Source organism: Bos indicus, chromosome 6 (genome assembly GCF_029378745.1).
Source record: "Bos indicus isolate NIAB-ARS_2022 breed Sahiwal x Tharparkar chromosome 6, NIAB-ARS_B.indTharparkar_mat_pri_1.0, whole genome shotgun sequence".
Classification (NCBI taxonomy): domain Eukaryota; kingdom Metazoa; phylum Chordata; class Mammalia; order Artiodactyla; family Bovidae; genus Bos; species Bos indicus.
The window spans coordinates 14,259,235-14,278,956 of NC_091765.1; the positions used below are offsets into that span (position 1 = coordinate 14,259,235).

Below are 19,722 nucleotides of genomic sequence, written 5' to 3' on the forward strand. Positions count from 1 at the left end.
TCCCTGGTGGCTCAGTGATAAAGAACCCACCTGCCAATGCAGGAGACATAGGTTCGATCCCTGGGTTGGGAAGATCCCCTGGAAGAGGAAATGACAACATGTTCCAGTATTCTTGCCTGGGAAATCCCATGGACAGAGGAGCATGGTGGGCTACAGTCCTTGGAGATGCCAAAGAGTCAGACTTGACTTAACGACTAAGCAACAATAGCAATAACAGCTAGGATCCTAAAGGTGATCCTACTAAATAGTTAACAGAGTTGGGTAAGTATTCAGTGGCTACTTTGGGAGGTAGTAACATCCTTAGCACTGCACGGATAAATAGGTTAGCAGACCACTTGATGAGATTACTCGAGATGACACTCACATTGGCACAGTTCCAATAGATGTGACTCTGAAATTTGAATTTCCAACTATCTCTGGCCCCAGGGAATTCTCCCTGACTATTGGCCCTAGCTTGGATGCTGTATTCATTTTCTAGGGACGTCATAACAAAGTACCACAATCTTGGTGGCTTAAACAACAGACATTCACTGCCTCACAATCCTGGAGGCCAGACATCAGAAATCAAGATGTTGGGGGAGTTGGTTCCTTCTGCGGGCTTCAAGGGAAGGACCTGCTCTGGGACTCTCTCCTTGGCTTGTACATGGCTACCTTTACGTCCACTGGGTTTTCTCCCTGTATGTGTGTCTGTCTCCAGTTATTATCATTTTTTAAAAATAAAGATAGTAATGTAGGACCACTCTAATAATCTCATTTTAGCTTCTTTATCTATTTACCTCATCTCCAAATAAGGTCACATTCTGATGCACTGGGGCTGAGACTTCGTATGAAATTTTAGGGGACAAGACTCAATCCATACAGATGTATAAGGGAAAACTGGACCTATAGGATAAAGAAATTGGTGGAGTTTGTGAATTCTAGAAATTGGCCAGGTCAGTCACTATTTTACAAAATCCCTACTGTTGTACTTACTATTGCCGTGTAACTTTTCAGCTGAAAATAAACATTTTATTATGCTCACAGATCCCGTGGGTCAGAAATGTAGATGAGGCCTAGCTCAATAGCTTTTCTCTGCTCAGACGTCAGGCCCTCAGGTGAGAAGACTGGGTGGCTAGAGGTGGCTCAAGAGCTGGGGCTGAAGTAATTTGCTTGGTGGTTGGTGTTTGTTAATTGTGAGGTCAATGGGGGTGTCAACTGGAACATTTCCATATGGCCTGTTGGTGCCTTCCTCAAAGTACGACAGGCTCAGGGTAATGCCCTTTGTGTAGCATTAGGGCTCCCAAAGTCAGTATCTTGGCGACAAAATTGGGGCTGTACTGCTTTTCTGACCAAGACTTGGGAGTAGTGCAGTGTCTCTTCTGCCACAATTCTATTGGTTAAAAATGGATCACACGCCCACTCAGAGTTTGATGAGGGGATATAGGCACTCTATCTTCCTTGGCATGAAAATTTCTGAACATAAAATAAAAAAGAACACATATCTATTTAGAGAGAATTTAAATTATAGGGTATATTATAAAAGAATATATAACCACCTAAGAGAAAATCAAGCTTCTTGTCTTGGTCTGTGAGATTTACTCTGACTTACTAATTCCACTTCATCTACTGGTCATGTGTAGAATATTAGACATAGAATAATTTTAAAATTAATCCCACATCCACTGGGCTTCCAGGAATCACTTCCTCTCACCCCCTCAAAAAAAAAAAAAAAACAAAAAAACAACACAACACCCAAGATGTTTTAACAGAAAAGTATAAAAGAATATTAAGTATGGACCAGCTTTGCTCTTATTCTGTTTTTATGACTTGTCCAAGCAATTGAACTAGCTAATATATTGATTTCATAAAAAGTGCTAACCCTGACCAGGCCAGGGATCTTAGCTGGCTTAGACCAGGTGGCCTTTGCTTTCTAGGTAATTCCAGCTCTCTGTTGACTCCGTAGCTCTTGTTTTACATCTGCTTCAAAACATAAACATAAGTCAGGTATGCATTTTTATTGAACAAATTGGACTCTGTAGTGTGTGAATTATTTTCTATTCTCACTTTTCAAATTTGGACTTACTCTTTCCTACCTAGGATGAAATATTTGGCAGGTCGAATAACTTTCTGGTTCCTTCAATCACAAGAAAGCCTCACTCTAACAAAAAAAAATTTTTTTTGCCAAGTATAGTATCAAAATTTAGAATTCTTATCTAATGTAGGGTTCTCCTGTCCCCCTGCTTAAGAACGGGAGAAGCATGCCCTACCTCTTCATGATTTTGTAATTCTACTTCTCCCACTTCTAGGTATGGTTTCCAACCCCTCTGGAGAAGAAAGGTAAGAGGTACGAAAAGTTTTATTTGATGGATATGGTTGTATCTGGCAACAAAGTGGAAGCTGCGGTGACTTTTCTAAGCTAGCCTCAGAAGTCCTGCAATGTCATTTCTGCCACATTCTGTTGGTTGAAAGAGAGTCACAGGATACCCAGAGTTAAGGGTGGGGGACATAGATAAGGAACGTGTCAAAGATGACAGTCAGATAGTTGTCTCTTATTCTCTGGGGTGTTCTTTTTTCCTGGGAGAGCCTCCTGCTAGAGGACCTATGACTGCAGTTCTCTTTTAAACAAGTAGTGTTCCCATATCTGGCTGCTTTTGAGTCTCATTATCCAGAAGCTGCTTGCAGTACGTCTCCCTACAGTGGGCCTTTGGCTTTCCCAGGCTCATCTCTTACACCCCGGGCTGCCTTTCTGGCCCCGGAGCCACGTCTGGGTCCCAGGAAACGGACTCCTTTGTCATTGGTAGTGTAAATATTGACTAATGCAGCTCTCTCTGCTGTTTACAGTCAGACTAATAATAGCCATGGCCTTGCATCTTTGGACTTCCTGCAGCAGAAGCAGACTCCAGTCTCTGGTCTCCCAGTCTTCAGAGGCTGTAGGCAAGGTTTTTGAAAGGTTCACAGAAGCTCCTCTTACCAGGATTAAGGTGAAAGAAAGTACTTTTTCCTCTCGTCCCCCATCTCATCTCCTCCATAGCATGCAGACCAGTTTCCATAAAGCACTCTCTCTCTAGGCTTTTTCCATTTTGATATTTATAGAAATAGAGGTGGGAAATAAAACAATGTTAGTAGAATCAGTCCCACAACCCTTAGGGTGTATTGCTTTGGCGGTCTAGCTCCACAATTTAGACATTGTGCTTAGACTTCAGGGCCACTGGTAAAATTCCAAGACAAAAGAGTCCTATTTTAATATCTTGGTGCCCTTCAGCCAAGATTAATAAAGCAGAAATGCCATTTTTCCTGTAGTAGTGTTTAATAAATCCAAGAAGTGATTAGTCAGGCTTGCCAAGTTTAGAGAGAGGATTTTTCAGGAGTATTTCAAAGCCAGTGGAGGTTGCATGGCATTTGGGGAGAGGTTTGTGAGAAGAAACTTATGAAGGGAGAGGTGGGAGAGATTTCAAGAGGCCAGTGTTCTCTTTGTTATCCAACTCCTCATTTGTTTCCTATAATCTACTCTTTATACTGCACTGAAGGGGTTATTCTAAACTGAAAACCTATTTGTGTAATTCCTCTTTCATGTTTTTTATATCTCCTTTAAAAGATAAAGACCAAATTCTTCAGTTTAACATAGAATATTCTTCAGGATGTATCCCTCGGCAATCTTTGAAGCCCTACATTTCACCAATACACTGGAGAAGAAAAGAAACATTAAGTGTGAGATAGGATGAGTGAAATGATCAGAAAGCCTTCTCCTTCCCTAATCACTCAGGCCGAGTTCAGCAGGTGCCAAGAAGGAAAGGAACCAATACAGAACTGGACTGAGATTGGAGTTTTAAATGTTGGATTAGATAAGGTTAGACATTAACAGCTAGATGTGACTACCAGCCTATGAAACCTGCTTAAGATGTTGAAACATAAGAAAGAGAGATTTTATAGAGAGTGGTTAAAAGGAGAAAAGCAAACATTGTTTCATTTTTGTACTCCAGTAATTTTAGATTGTTTGATAAGTAATTTTAAAAATGTAGGCATCATTTAGCAGGGACAGGACTTAGGGGAGTGATGAGTAGGAGTACAGAAGATGGCAGGTTGGAGCACAGGCTTATTTGTATAATTTTGCTGGGAATTTGAGATTTGAGATCACACTGGAAATTATCTAGCAGTAAGGTTTTTTGAATAGACATTCCAGATTAAAGAAAAAATTGAATTCAGAAGAGTTATATGAGGTACTCGTGCCTGGAAAATCCCATGGACGGAGGTCCATGGGGTCACGAAGAGTCAGGCACGACTGAACGACTTTACTTTCACTTTTTACTTTCATGCATTGGAGAAAGAAATGGCAACCTGCTCCAGGGTTCTTGCCTGGAGAATCCCAGGGACAGAGGAGCCTAGTGGGCTGCCATCTATGGGGTCGCACAGAGTCGGACACGATTGAAGCGACTTAGCAGCAGCAGCAGCAGCAGCAGCATATGAGGTCCAGTCCATGTTATAGGATTTTTCTGATTGCTCACTAAGCTTCACCATATTGAGCTTCCTCAGTTTCTTAATGTGGCAAATTCTTTGTTGTCCTGGGACTTCGCAAGAGTTCTGCTTAGAAGAAATGTCACCTCGCCACCCCCGCCACCCCTGCAATCTTCAGCTAGCTAACCTCTGTGAATCCTTTAGGTTTTAAATAACATATTCTATTTTTAGAGAGGTCTTTTCTGACCCTCTCAGCATAAATTGGGTGCCCCTTTATTATAATCATGGGCTTCCCTTGTGGCTCATTTGGTAAAGAATCTGCCTGCTATGTGGGAGACCTGGGTTTGATCTCTAGTGTTGGAAGATCCCCTGGAGAAGGGAAAGGCCACCCATTCCAGTATTCTGGCCTGGAGAATTCCATGCACTGTCCATGGGGTTGCAAAGAGTTGGACATGACTAAACGACTTTCACTTTATTATAATTACATGTGTTCCCTCTGCTTTTCTGTCTTTTTTGGGGGGGCTCATATTATTTGTAACTATATGTTTATTTTTGTGTTTATTTGTCTTATGTCTGACTCCACCACTAAATGATAAGCCTCAGGAGTGTGAGGCTATAATTGTTTCATTCATCACTAGATAAGCAACACTTAGCAGAATCCTTGAAACAGAAGATATTTAATGATATTTCTTTTGAATCAGGAATAAATGTTTCCTTGATTATGCTAAAACCTTCACTGTATTTCTGTGACCAGGCTATTAATAGTGAGAGAGAATGAATAATTTAGAAAATGGACATTTGTGAACTGTAATTTAGGTGGTTGGAGAAGACTCGTGAGAGTTCCTCAGGCTGCAAGGAGATTAAACCTGTCAATCCTAAAGAAAATCAGTCCTGAATATTCATTGGAAGAGCTAATGCTGAAGCTGAAGTTCCAATACTTTGGTCACTGATGTGAAGAACTGACTCATTGGAAAAGACTCAGATGCTGGGAAAGATTTAGGGCAGAAGGCAAAGGGGGCAACAAAAGATGAGATGGTTGGATGGCATCACCGATTCAATGGACATGACTTTGAGAACACTTCGGGAGATAGTGGATTACTGGGAAACCTGGCGTGCTGCAATTTATGGGGTCTTGAAGAGTTGACACAACTTAGCAACTAAACAACAAAAACAAGCTCAAGCTAAAGCATAAAAAGCACAGACTTGAGGCAAGGGATTTAAAAAATCCTCCAACTAGCCTCAATGAAAAGGAGCTGGATACTGATTGTGAAACAGACTTCATTTCTTATGCTCCTTGATTCTACATCTCTGAGAGGTCTTAAAAGGACACATGAAATGACCTGTTGTCAATAAGAATGTGATTGTGGGGATGGATCTTTCTATTGTGTTTGAAATAAATTATGTATGGTGGAAAACATGTAGAACTGAAATTAGGGGAAACAACTCTAGCCATTATAATGATTTTGAATAAAATAAATGTTAAGTAAGAAAGCTTTGTAAATAATTGTGTGATAACATGCTATGGAATAAGTGGCCTGTGAAAGGAAGTTCAGTTCAGTTGCTCAGTTATGTCTGATTCTTTGCAACCCTATAGACTGCAGCATGCCAGGCTTCCCTGTCCATCACCAATTCCCGGAATTTATTCAGACTCATATCCATTCAGTCAGTGATGCCATCCAACCATCTTACCCTCTGTCATCACCGTCTCCTCCCACCCTCAATCTTTTCCAGCATCAGGGTCTTTTCAAATGAGTCAGCTCTTCTCATGAGGTGGCCGAAGTATTGGAGTTTCAGCTTCAGCATCAGTCCTTTCAATGAATATTCAGGCCTGATTTCCTTAAGAATGGACTGGTTGGATATCCTTGCAGTCCAAGGGACTCTCAAGAATCTTCTGAGACACCACAGTTCAAAAGCATTAATTCTTTGGCGCTCAGCTTTCTTTACAGTCCAACTCTCACATCCATACATGACTACCAGAAAAACCATACCTTTGATTAGACAGACTTTGTTGGCAAAGTAATGTCTCTGCTTTTGAATATGCTATCTAGGTTGGTCATAACTTTCCTTCCAAGGAGTAAGTGTCTTTTAATTTCATGGCTGCAGTCATCATCTGCAGTAATTTTGGAGCCCCACAAAAATAATGTCTGACACTGTTTCCACTGTTTCCCCATCTATTTCCCATGAAGTGATGGGATCAGATGCCATGATCTTTGTTTTCTGAATGTTGAGTTTTAAGCCAACTTTTTCTCTCCTCTTTCACTTTCATCAAGAGGCTCTTTAGTTCCTCTTCACTTTCTGCCATAAGGGTGGTGTCATCTGTGTATTTGAGGTTATTGATATTTCTTCTAGCAATTTTGATTCCAACTTGTGCTTCTTCCAGCCCAGAATTTTGCATAATGTATTCTGTATATAAGTTAAATAAGCAGGGTGATAACATACAGCCTTGATGTACTCCTTTTCCTATTTGGAACCAGTCTGTTGTTCCATGTCCAGTTCTAACTGTTGCTTCTTGACCTGCATATAGGTTTCTCAGGAGGCAGGTAAGGTGGTCTGGTATTACCATCTCTTTAAGAATCTTCCACAGTTTATTGTGATCCACACAGTCAAAGGCTTTGGCTAGTCAATAAAGCAGAAATAGATGTTTTTCTGAAACTCTCTTGCTTTTTCGATGATCCAGCAGATGTTGGCAATTTGATCTCTGGTTCCTCTGCCTTTTCTAAATCCAGCTTGAAGATGTGGAAGTTCATGGTTCACATACTGTTGAAGCCTGGTTTGGAGAATTTTGAGCATTTCTTTACTAGCGTGTGAGATGAGTACAATTGTGCGGTAGTTTGAGCATTCTTTGGCATTGCTTTTCTTTGGGGTTGGAATGAAAACTGACCTTTTCTAGTCCTGTGCCCACTGTTGAGTTTTCCAAATTTGCTGGCATATTGAGTGCAGCACTTTCATAGCATCATCTTTTAGGATTTGAAATAGCTCAACTGGAATTCCATCACTTCCACTAGCCTTGTTTGTAGTGATGCTTCCTAAGGCCCACTTGGCTCTAGGTGAGTGATCATACCATTGTGGTTATCTGGGTCAGGGAGCTCTTGTTTTGTATAGTTCTTCTGTGTATTCTTGCCACCTCTTCTTCATGTTTTCTGCTTCTGTTTGGTCTATACCATTTCTGTCCTTTATTGTGCCCATCTTTGCATGAAATGTTCCCTTGGTATCTCTAATTTTCTTGAAGAAATTGCTAGTCTTTCCCATTCTATTGTTTTCCTCTGTTTCTTTGCACTGATCACTGAGGAAGGCTTTTTTACCTCTCCTTGCTATTTTTTTGTGAAAGGAAAAAAAGGCCAAAATTTGAAATCAAAGTGTTAATTTCTTTCAATATAGAGTATTTCCTTATCAATGTCATTAAATCCTATAATGGAAATGTTAATAGAAATATTTACCTTTCACACAATGATACCTTGACATTTAGGAAACACAGGGCTTCCTTTGTGGCTCAGCTGGTAAAGAATCCCCCTGCAATGTGGGACACCTGAGTTCAATCCCTGGGTTGGGAAGATGTCCTGGAGAAGGGAAAGCCTACCCACTCCAGTGTTCTGGCCTAGAGAATTCCATGGACTGTATAGTCTATGGGGTTGCAAAGAGTTGGACATGACTCTGTGACTTCCACTTTCACTAGAAAGTGCCACATGGGTTTATGGGAGGCAATTATTTTATACATTTTGGAGAAGTGGAGAGTAGGTATAAAGGAATATTAGAATGAATGTTGGTGCATAAGGTTGCAAGGGAAAAGATTTGTTTATTTCTACCTACAAGTTGAGCCAGTTCCCAGATGTCAAATTACTGGCCAGGTTCCAGAGGAAACGGGTATTGGCCTTTATTTCTTGTTCACTGCCACAGAAAGTTGAACTTTCAAGTTGCTTTGGCAGAGGCGTGGGTGACGCCCTTCTGTCCCTAGTCTTTCTGTGTACCATGCAGATGTCCTCAGCCATCTATAACAGACGTGTCCTGAAGTGCTGGTTCCTGGAATAACAAGTCAAATGGCTAACACCCAACTCTGAGCTGTTATTCTATGCCACGTGCCATGAGCTAAGAACTTTTATATGGATTATTTTAGTTTGTCCTTATTAGATATTTCTAATGTTAGCTATTATTATTATCATCTCCATTTTATAGATACAGAACTGGAGGCTTAAGGAAGCTAACCCCTTTGTCTAAGGTTTTACAAGTAATAAGTGGCAGAGGCAAGATCCGAACCCAGGTAATTTGATTCTAAACCCTGAACTGTCTTGCCTAATGGCTCGTCATCAAGGAATTCACTCTCCCTGATGGGTGTAGTGCAAGCTTAATGGATAGAACAGTAGGTTAATGTTAAATGCTATGCAATCTACATTAGACTTACGCAAGTGAGAGTGGAACTGCCAAAGGTCAGAAATGTTTGGCGGTGTGTGCATAAACAATCTATGTTGCTTTTTCTTCATGTGCAAGGTACCCTGTAAGAAACCTGGAGCCACTCCAACATCCCCAGATCTGCCGGTCAGACTTGAGTATTGGAACTGGAGGACTGGTGCTTCAGTCATTATGTGGCCTTATTCCTCAAGCCTCAGAAACAGCAGGAGCTGGTAGACTCCTGTTACTCCTTCTTTCTCCACCTCTCTTGGGGAAAACCTTAGGGGTGGGATACATGCTTATTTGAGAAAAATGGAGAGTACAGGGAGCTATTTTCTCACCATCCTCTCTGTGGGACTTTTCCTTAGACTGAAATCCCCTGAGAATTACTCCTGTACTAAAGACTGTATTTCTTTAAGTTTTTTTTTTTCTTTCTCTTTTGATTCATTAATGCAGTAAGTTTTGAGAAGTCTTTGCCTACTTAAGGACTTCTCTGCCAACAGTCTTTAAGTTGAGTATAAATAATTGAGTTATTTGCTGTGGAATTTGAGTACATCCCAATTTCACTTTAACTTATTATGACAACAGGAAATCCAGAAACCCACTATTTCCATTCCAAAGAGTTTTTCTGTTTTGGTAGCTCTAAATATTTGAAAACGGTCATCAGTTCAGTTCAGTTCAGTTGCTCAGTCATGTCCGACTCTTTGCAACCCCATGAATCGCAGCCCGCCAGGCCTCCCTGTCTATCACCAACTCCCGGAGTTCACTCAGACTCACGTCCATCGAGTCAGTGATGCCATCCAGCCATCTCATCCTCTGTTGTCCCCCTCTCCTCCTGCCCCCAATCCCTCCCAGCATCAGAGTCTTTTCCAATGAGTCAAGTCTTTGCATGAGGTGGCCAAAGTACTGGAGTTTCAGCTTTAGCATCATTCCTTCCAAAGTAATCCCAGGGCTGATCTCCTTCAGAATGGACTGGTTGGATCTCCTTGCAGTCCAAGGGACTCTCAAGAGTCTTCTCCAACACCACAGTTCAAAAGCATCAATTCTATGACTATGAAAATGGTCAGAGTGAGGGTTAATTATATAAATGAGTATTTCCCCCATAACCTTTATGAGGTGTGAACATTGAAAGAAAATTAGAGTTAAAGCAAATCATATCATCTCAGTTTCAATGAAGGACTTTTTTTTGACACTACAGAAAGTTTTTAATGAATTATTATTGTACTATGTAAAATATTAAGAACAAATTAAAAACTAAGACATTCTCTGGCAAATACTTGTACCCAAAGTCTAGCAAAAATTCATGAGAGAGCAATTCGATTAAAGCAATCTCCACATCAAGGATGCTGTTTAAAGGCTATCAGTCCCCTAGGAGAGTAGCCTAGGGGACTGATACCCCTAGGTCTCTTTACCCTTGACCCACACACTTGACCCTGACCCCTGTTGGGATCCCTGGCTCCAGACACCCAACACTGCTTCACCTTATTTTACTGTCGCTCAGAATGCCCTAGAATGGCTCTCCTTGCTTCCCCAAGAATCTGTTACCAGCCACAGTTCCCCACCCCACTCCCACCCCTCATTCTCAGGGTCTCTGATTCTTGGATGTTGGATTTTATTTATTTATTTTGGCCACACCATGGCGTTTGCAGGATCTTAGTTTCCTGACCAGGGATTGAACCCCGGCTCTCGGCAGTGAAAGCACGGAGTCTTAACCCCTGGGCCACCAGGGAATTTCCTGGATTCTATTTGAAGCTGCTGTTGTACTGTGTAAGCCCTTACTTAAAACTGTGCATGCCTGCATGATAAATCACTTCAGTCGTGTCCAAGTCTGTGTGACCCTAGACTGTAGCCTGTTAGGTTCCTCTGTCTATGGGATTCTCCAGGCAAGCATACTGGAATGGGTTGTCATACCCTTTTCAAGGTATCTTTCCAAGCCAGGGATCGAACCTGTGTCTCTTACATCTCCTGCATTGGCAGGCAGGTTCTGTACCACTAGCACCACCTGGGAATCCCAGTTAAAACTGTAGACTCTAAAATATCAAAGTCATATACTTTCTTTTTCAGAATTAGATCCTGAGAAAAATAACAGCAGCTCCCTTCTGCTTTCATCTTTTCTTCTTGACAAAATAGAAACCTAGAACTCTCGAAATGAAAATACTCTTCTCATAAATCGGTTCTACTTCCTGTTGCTGCTGAACTCCATCAATGTCTTGTGTGTACACTTAATTCTGCTTCCTTTTGCAGAGAATTCCTGAGTAACAACTTTCAGAGATAAATCAACTCACTGCAGTGGCATCCTATCCATGGACTGGTGACCCAGGTAAGAAATTTTGTTTTCCTTCATTTTCCCTGACTGGAAGTCATTTAAAACATACTTTTACAATGTTTGAATATAATTTTAAGCTAATGCATGAAGCTTTAAAGAAATTTCACTTTTACTATAGAGAGTTTGGGCTTTGTTCATCCTCACCTTCATTCTTTCCCTCTAGTTTTATTTTCTAAATTTCATTTCTTGGAATAACTTAAAGGAGCCAGGGTGAAATTATCCATTGGGCATAGTAGGTACAGTCAATGGGCTTGTGATACTGTTGCTGCTGCTAAGTCGCTTCAGTCGTGTCCAACTCTGTGCGACCCCATAGACGGCAGCCCACCAGGCTCCGCCATCCCTGGGATTCTCCAGGCAAGAACACTGGAGCAGGTTGCCATTTCCTTCTCCAAAGCATGAAAATGAAAGTGAAAGTGAAGTCGCTCAGTCGTTTCGAACTCTTAGCGACCCCATGGACTGTAGCCTACCATGCTCCTCTGCCCATGGGATTTTCCAGGCAAGAGTACTGGAGTGGGTTGCCATTGTCTTCTCTGTGTGATACTGTTGCTGTTGCTGCTGCTGCTGCTAAGTCGCTTCAGTCGTGTCCGACTCTGTGCGACCCCACAGACAGCAGCCCACCAGGCTCCCCCGACCCTGGGATTCTCCAGGCAAGAACACTGGAGTGGGTTGCCATTTCCTTCTCCAATGCATTAAGGTGAAAAGTGAAAGAGAAGTCACTCAGTCGTGTCCGACTCTTAGCGACCCCATGGACTGCGGCCTACCAGGCTCCTCCGTCCATGGGATTTTCCAGGCAAGAGTACTGGAGTGGGGTGCCATTGCCTTCTCCAGTGTGATACTGTTAGGAGCCCATAAAACTATTTTAACACTATTCTAAGTTCAGTTAAAAAAGTAGTATTTAATGATTAATCTAGCCTGGAGTATATGTGTCTTTATACCAAAGCAGGCATAAAATATTTTATAATACATATATGTTTTCTGGAGGAAAGGGCCCATGAAGGCAAGAGTACCTAAAGTCCACAAAAGTCATAACACACGGAAGTTAGCTAGCTGCTTTATTGCAAAGAAACATCTCTTAACTGACAACCATATTTGACATTCTTTGGAGTTTTTATGTCTGTGAATTTGATGAGCTGATCCATTTCTGGCTAAGTTACATAATTTACTGGTCATAAAATTAGCATAGAGTATAAATTTTGAGTAAAGACAATAAATAAGACTGTGGATATTGATCTGGTATTTTAATTGGGCTTTAGTCTTTCCTTAACACAACATTTTCTTGTTCTTTTATTTTTTTTAAAGTAGTGAAAGTGTTAGTCGCTCATGTCTGACTCTCTGTGACCCCATGACTGTTCTCCAGGCACGAATTTTGCAGTGGGTAGTCATTCCCTTTTCCAGGGGATCTTCCCTACGCAGGGATCGAACCTGGGTCTCCTGCATTCTCAGGCAGATTCTTTACCATCTGAGCCACCAGGGAAATTTACTATCTTTGAAAATACCTTAAAAAAAAAACCAAAAAAACCCCCAAAACAAAAAACGAAACCGTGGTGCCATCTATTGGTAGTTTAAGGAACAGTCCTATATGCTTGGGCTTCCCTGGTAGCTCAGTTGGTAAAGAATCCGCCTGCAATGCAGGAGACCCTTATTGGATTCCTGGGTCAGGAAGATTCCCCTGGAGAAGGGCTAGGCCACCCATTCCGGTGTTCTTGGATTTCCCTTGTGGCTCAGCAGGTGAAGAATCCACCTGCAATGCTGGAGACCTGGTTTCAATCCCTGGATTGGAAAGATCCCCTGGAGAAGGGAAAGGCTTACCTGTTCCAATATTCTGGCCTGAAGAATTCCATAAACTGTATATGGGGAATGATGAGTTGAATTCTATGGCTCAGGTAATTTACAAAATGAAGAGAGACAGCTCACACTACCCTTTTCTCCTCTTGACGATTCCATGTCTTTTTACTCTGTCTTTTAAAAGTCAGGTTCCTATTGAACCATAAATCTGAAAATCCTGATTTTTTCCCCCTTAGATTACTCTTTACAGCAGCTAATTGCAACGGATGGCTTTTGAACTCCAGGTGAAAATCATCAGTTATGGATGCTGTTAAGTTGTCTCCTTGCACAGTACTTTGTAGAGTTCAGGAAGTCTACTTCTACCTGATCTCTCATAGGGAGAGATTTTCTGTCTCATTTTGTCTTTATTTCTAGAAACTGCCTTCCCCATATCTTCTGCTTTTAAAGGTTCAGCTCATTTACCTAACTCCCATCTTTATAATTTATCCCTTTCTCTATAGGGAATTTCTGACTGACCTATTTTTGACTTTACAGCTTCTTCTTGACTATATTTTTATCCCTTGGCAGGATATTTCCTGACATTAACTCCCAGATGCTGTATCTTTTTAAGGACCTACAGTTTCAGGGTAGACTAGTTCTTGGTCTACCAATATTTCCTATACTGTTTGCTTATTGGAATGTCTGGGGAACTTTGTTACAAGTCCAGATGCCCAGATCTTTCCCTAAGGGATTTGATTCAGTCAGTCTGCTGGAGGCCCTGGGAATCTTCATTTTGATAAATGACTTAGGAGATGGTGGTGTGGCTATTGCATTTGGGAACCACAAAACCTACAGAATATACTACTTCTCTGAGGACCCAAGGCTCTGTGTCAGGCAGCCCAAGTCCACCCTTACAGTCTCATATTTTGCCGTGTGTTAGTTGCTCAGTCGTGTTCAACTCTTTGCGACCCAGACTGTAGCCTGCCTGACTCCTCTGTCCATGGAATTCTCCAGGCAAGAAGACTGGAGAGGGTTGCCATTTTCTTCTCCAGAGGATCTTCCTGACCCAGGAATCAAACCAGGGTCTCCTCCACTGCAGGCAGATTCTTTACCATCTGAGTCACATATTTTGCCATATCTACTTGTCATTCTTCTGTATGCACTTTCCTTCTTCCTCCTCCTTTTTTTTTCTCCTTCTTAGCTGTAAACTTTCTTCTCATCTTCTAAATCCCAGATCAAATATTTGGGGGTCTTTCTTATCCTCTTCTTCCCTTTCCTTTTCCACTGAGCGAAAGTAGTCGCTCTCTCCTCTATACCTCACTCAGTCATGTCTGACTCTTTGAGACCCCATGGACTACACAGTCCATGGAATTCTCCAGGCCAGAATACTAGAGTGGGTAGCCTTTGCCTTCTCCAGGGGATCTTCCCAACCCAGGGACTGAACCCAGCCTCCTGTATTGCGGGCAGATTCTTTACCAGCTGAGCCACAAGGGAAGCCCAAGAATACTGGAGTGGGTAGCCTAGCCCTTCTCCAGGGGAATCTTCCTGACCCAGGAATCAAACAGGGGTCTCCTACATTGCAGGTGGATTCCTTACCAACTGTGCTATCAGGGAAGCCCTCTCATCTGTACCACCATTCCCCTGTTAGAGCCCACACCACACTGCCAAATTCGTAACCTGAATCCAAATATTTATAGCATAGGAAGAAGATAGCAAGGAATTTAAAAAACAGGGTCCATGAAGCTCCTGCCTCAGAATCATCTAGAGTGTGTGGTCAATGAAAGATTCCCATCCCAGATTTATTGACTCAGAATCTCTGGGGGTACAGTCTGCAACTGGTAAACCAAATAGTGCAGCTGAATATCTTCTATCCATTAAAGTGTAAGAACCACTGCTCTATCAACTACAGAAATCAAGACATCAGCTAAAATGCAATCCCTCCATGAACTGCATTAATTGACAAGACATGTCAGAAGGTCGAGGGCACTCAGAGCTTTATTGGCAAGGCCAAGGGTTTGGCTTCAGTGATCAGTGTAGCACGTTTTTCCTATATTGATTTGTGTTCAATTAGGCCTCCTGATTTAAAAAAGTGAGATAAAAGAAGATATCCTTATGAGCAGCATCTTATTGATTTATTAAACTATAGGTCTTCTCCAAAAATGTTAAAATTCCATGGACTTAGGCTATGTCTGGATCCCAAGTTTAAGAAAATGATTCATATATGACTTATTGTTGTCTTTATTTTCCTCTTGTGCATTTCTTGAGGGCAGGGACTACTTCTTATTTCTCCTTAGACTTTTAACTTAAAGTGTCCAGTTGTTTTATAAAAGAACATTCTCATTTTTCACCTTGGGAAGCTTTAGCAGGTAAATGGGATTAAATATGCTCAATAAAACCTCCTAAAATTCAAGCATAATTGCTTTGGATGGTTGTAAACGTAGCCTTTAGAAAGCTTAGTCTAGAAACTGTGAATAATAAAAATTTATAAACGCATGCCTATGTGCCTTTAGAAAGTTATGTGACCTAGATCTAGCATCATATAGTCTGTTAAAATTTGTATTAAACTACTAATACTTATTCTATCGATTCTATGTAATAATGACTAGGCATCCTATGGAACACATTTTTTCCAACACTACCAAGTCATCAACTTACTTCTGACACGACCTAAAGATAGCGTCCAGTCCCGCAGGTTAAGGCCTCAATCACCCACGACTGTCCAGTGCCCCCACTTCAGATGCAACTCACAGTTCTAAATTGTCATCTTACTTCTGACCAACCAGCTAACGGTCTGAAATTCCCATGACACCCTTCTTGAATTCGATTAATAGGCTAGACTGACTCATAGAACTCAGAGAAACATTTTATTGTCTATTATCAGTTTATTATAACAGGACATACCTCAGGGACAGCCAGATAGAAGGGATGTATAGGGTGAGGTATGAGGGAAGGGGCGTGGAACTTCCATGCTCTGTGAGTGTGCCATTCTCCCCTGAATCTCTGCATCCTCACCAACCCAGAAGCTCTCTGAAGCCAGTCCTTTTGTGTTTTTATGGAGTCTTCATTACACAGGCATGATTGATTAAATCATTGGCCATTGGCAGTTGATTCAACCACAAGCCCGCCCCGCCCCCGCCCCCTGCCGCTAAGGTCAGGGGGGTGGGACTAAAAGTTCCAGCTCTTTAATCACATGGTTATCTCCCCTGGCAACCAGCTCCCATCCTAGGTGCTTTCCGGAATGTTCTCATTAACATGAGCCTAGGTGTGGTCTTGCCTGGAAAATCCCATGGACGGAGGAGCTTGGTGGGCTGCAGTCCATGGGGTCGCTAAGAGTCCAAAACGACCGAGTGACTTCACTTTCACTTTTCACTTTCATGCATTGGAGAAGGAAATGGCAACTCACTCCAGTGTTCTTGCCTGGAGAATCCCAGGGACGGGGGAGCCTGGTGGGCTGCCGTCTATGGGGTCGCACAGAGTGGGACAAGACTGAAGTGACTTAGCAGTAGCAGTAGCAGGTGTGGTTAACATGAGCCAAAAGACGCTTACTCCTTGGAAGGAAAGTTATGACCAACCTAGATAGCATGTTCAAAAGCAGAGACATTACTTTGCCAACAAAGGTCCATCTAGTCAAGGCTACGGTTTTTCCAGTGATCATGTATGGATGTGAGAGTTGGACTGTGAAGAAAGCTAAGTGCAGAAGAATTGATGCTTTTGCACTGTGGTGTTGGAGAAGACTCTTGAGAGTCCCTTGGACTGCAAGGAGATCTAACCAGTCCATTCTGAAGGAGATCAGCCCTGGGATTTCTTTGGAAGGAATGATGCTAAAGCTGAAACTCCAGTACTTTGGCCACCTCATGCGAAGACTTGACTCATTGGAAAAGACTCTGATGCTGGGAGGGATTGGGTGCAGGAGGAGAAGGGGACAACAGAGGATGAGATGGCTGGATGGCATAACCGACTTGATGGACGTGAGTCTGAGTGAACTCCAGGAGTTGGTGATGGACAGGGAGGCCTGGCGTGCTGTGATTCATGGGGTCGCAAAGAGTTGGACACGACTGAGTGACCGAATTGAACTGAACTGAGGGCTTCCCTTGTGGCTCAGCTGGTAAAGAATCTGACTGCAATGCGGGAGACCTGGGTTGGATCCCTGGGTTGGGAAGATCCCCTGGAGAAGAGAAAGGCTACCCACTCCAGTATTCTGGCTTGGAGAATTCCATAAACTATACAGTCCATGGGGTTGCAAGGAGTCGGACACGACTGAGCAACTTTCACTCACTCCACTCAAGTGTGGTTAAAAAGGGTTTATGGTGAATATCAAGGCACTTTTATGACTTTTATCATTTAGGAAATTCCAAGGGTTTTAGGAATTCTGGACCAGAAACAGAGACAGAGATCAAATACATATTTCTTATTATAAATCACAGTATTATACATCCCATATGCCCACTTGCATTCATGCAGGAATGTGAAGGTAGTCCAAAGATGTAAAGTAGCAGGAAGAGAAGTCTGTGATCACCTTCCAGAAAGTATTAATATGACCCTGATGAAAAGGGAGGGTAATGCAGGATTTTGACCTCATCAGAAGTAAAGTTGAATAAATGCTAATTATCAATCACAGCTCTCAAGAATGCCTAGTGCTGGCTGAGAGCAGTATGGCTCTCTCTCATATTGCTGCTAATAGAAGTATGACTTTATTTAACCGTTCCAGAGGGCAATTTTACATATATATATATGTAAGAGTATATATATGTATATGAAGTCCCTTTCAGACAAAAATTCCACATCTAGGAATTTATCCTAAGACTGTGTAGAGGCATCTTTTGTGGTATCTGCCAAGCCCATGGCCTCCTTTTCTGGACCTGAGGGAACACCCCATGTCATAGTGCTTGAGGAGAGAAAGTCAATAGTTACAAGGATGAGAAGGATTAAGCGAAGAGGACTTCCAGCCTAAGACATATTCTCTCTGTTCCAAAGAGCAGTGATAGATAATCTGTTTGAGGAGATATCTGTAAGGACTTCGCCAGCTCAAAAACAAGGTAAACACCTCCGTGGACCACAAATGTAAAACCATAGTAGTGAACAGAGATGCAGTCAAGAGCCTGGCAGACATCAGATGCTGATGTGGCCACAAGGGCAGCAGCAGGTTATTGAGGATATGGAGAAGACACAGACTCCTGCTACTGGCTCATCACTCATATTGAAGAAGGCTCCTTTGCAGAGATAATGTAGCAGTCATTCCACAGGCACAGAGCCCTCAAGTGAGAGAGACAGATGGGCTGTAAGTATAAGTAGCCATTTCTGGAGTTGATAAGCAATGAATGAGTAAGACTGAATGCAGCCCTGAAGTGAGAAACAGACCTCCTATTGCAAACACATTGGAATAAGAATACATGTGAAAAACAGAGACATAAGTATAGGATACTGGACAGGTAAAGAAAGTGGGCTAGTCACATTAGTTATATGACATCTAGAACTTTCTTACAAAGAATTGAAGATTGCTATTAGAACCTACTGTGTATCTTTAATACATTATTTAATATGAACATCAATTCTAAATTGTCTCTCTCTCTCATACACACATACAGAGGTTGGGAAAATGGGTAACCTGTGAAGGAAGCAATGAGATGGTGATTGCTCGTAATTTTATAGCCCCTCCTCTACCAGTTCCTCATGAGACTGAATGCATGAGGTTGTGGGTTTTGTGCAGTAGTAGTGCTCAGTTCAGTTCAGTCACTCAGTTGTGTCCGACTCTTTGCAACCCCATGAATTGCAGCACGCCTGGCCTCCCTGTCCATCACCAACTCCTGGAGTTTACCCGAGCTCACGTCCATGAGTTGGTGATGCCATCCAACCATCTCATCTTTGGTCGTCCCCTTCTCCTCCTGCCCTCAATCTTTCCCAGCATCAGGGTCTTTTCAAATGAGTCAGCTCTTCTCATCAGGTGGCCGAAGTATTGGAGTTTCAGCTTCAACATCAGTCCTTCCAATGAACACCCAGGATTGATCTCTTTTAGGACGGACTGATTGGATCTCCTTGCAGTCCAAGGGACTCGCAAGAATCTTCTTCAACACCGCAGTTCAAAAGCATCAATTCTTTGGTGCTCAGCTTTCTTTACAGTCCAACTCTCAAACCCATACATGACTACTGGAAAAACCATAGCCTTGACTAGATGGACCTCTGTTGGCAAAGTCATGTCTCTGCTTTTTAATATGCTATCTAGGTTGGTCATAACTTTCCTTCCAAGGAGTAAGTGTCTTTTAATTTCATAGCTGCAGTCATCATCTGCAGTGATTTTGGAGCCCCCCAAAATAAAGTCAGCCACTGTTTCCCCATCTATTCGCCATGAAGTGATGGGACTGGATGCCATGATCTTAGTTTTCTGAATGTTAAGCTTTAAGCCAACTTTTCCACCCTCCTCTTTCACTTTCATCAAGAGGCTCTTTAGTTCTTATTCACTTTCTGCCATAAGGGTGGTGTCATCTGCATATCTGAGATTCTCGATATTTCTCCCAGCAATCTTGATTCCAGCTTGTGCTTCATCCAGCCCAGTGTTTCTCATGATGTACTCTGCATATAAGTTAAATAAGCAGGGTGACAATATACAGCCTTGACATACTCCTTTTCCTATTTGGAACCAGTCTGTTTTTCCATGTCCAGTTCTGGATCCTTATATTAAGTTATACTTCTCTGTTTAAGCAGATTTGAGTGACTTTTTGTTCATTAAAATAACAGAAGCCTTGGCTAAACCAGGAAATCTGGATCCAAATTTTATATTTGTATGTATTTGCTTGGTGAGGAAGTATATTTAACAGCCCAGA

General features: G+C 42.1%; 2 long non-coding RNA genes across 2 annotated transcripts in view; both read left to right on the forward strand.

Moving 5' to 3' along the window:
* The first annotated feature begins 740 nt into the window (after positions 1-740).
* Positions 741-2,487, forward strand: LOC139183525 (uncharacterized). Its single transcript, XR_011567020.1, has 3 exons — positions 741-932; positions 1,024-1,094; positions 2,286-2,487. It is a non-coding gene; the product is annotated as an uncharacterized lncRNA (long non-coding RNA).
* Positions 2,488-11,014: 8,527 nt separating this feature from the next.
* LOC139183526 (uncharacterized) overlaps positions 11,015-19,722 on the forward strand; it is a 137,212-nt gene continuing 128,504 nt past the window's right edge. Inside the window, exon 1 of the long non-coding RNA XR_011567021.1 lies at positions 11,015-11,134. This is a non-coding gene — a long non-coding RNA (uncharacterized lncRNA). The remainder of the gene's footprint in view (positions 11,135-19,722) is intronic.